The following is a 964-nucleotide window of genomic DNA, read 5'->3' on the forward strand; positions in this document are numbered from 1 at the left end:
CACCTTAAATCTGAGCTACCCTGGATAATATGTATAGTTTTACAGTGAATTTTCACCTTAAATCTGAGCTACCCTGGATAATATGTATAGTTTTACAATGAATTTTCACCTTAAATCTGAGCTACCCTGGATATAATATGTATAGTTTACAGTAGTTTGGAATGTTTTGATAATAATGAAGCAGAGATATCTTTTGATGATGAACATGTGATGTTTGCTTATATACTAACTTCAAGATAATTTTTACTGTAAATTCAAGAGCATTATTGTTGGTCTAAATTTTTTCTATTGATACTAAAATACTTGGAAGTAATTTTCATATCATTATGTTCTTTGATTTGTGAATGAAATTTTTTAATGTATATTAGGAACGTTTTTTATGCAGGCAAAAGAACAGTATACTGAATTATACTTTGTCCAGTGGACTTGTCACTGCAATCTTTAAGTTGACGTATAATGCGACTTGTGCAAGCTACTTACATATCAATATTTGTAAAATACGCAGTATTCTGTGTGACGTCCCATTATATTTGTAATCATAGCAATAGCAATCAGTTGCTGTATGTGTACTTACAGTCGTTTTTCTGTCATACAAAGCTTCTTGATCAAGCAACATGTAAAGTGGTTTAAAAAAAAAGTAGGACAATACTATATTTACCATGTAAAATACTCTATGGTTACTCTGGCCTTAGTTTGATCTTTCTGTAACCTAGCTTACCCATGTTCATAACCCATATAAAATTCTCTAAGGTTACTTTGAACTTAGTTTGACTCTCTCTGTAACCTGATTTACCAGGGGCGCACAACCATAACAGCTGTCAGTGCAAACTCAGGACTTGTTTGACAGTTTTAACTGAGGGCTGGCTCTCCAGGCTGTTAATATAAATTGAGAATAAAATTGTTAGTTACTTTATTATGAAGTTCTGATTTTTAAGCTCTATATACATTTGTTAGTTAATTTTAA

This window comes from Limulus polyphemus, unplaced genomic scaffold (genome assembly GCF_000517525.1).
Source record: "Limulus polyphemus unplaced genomic scaffold, Limulus_polyphemus-2.1.2 Scaffold449, whole genome shotgun sequence".
NCBI lineage: Eukaryota > Metazoa > Arthropoda > Merostomata > Xiphosura > Limulidae > Limulus > Limulus polyphemus.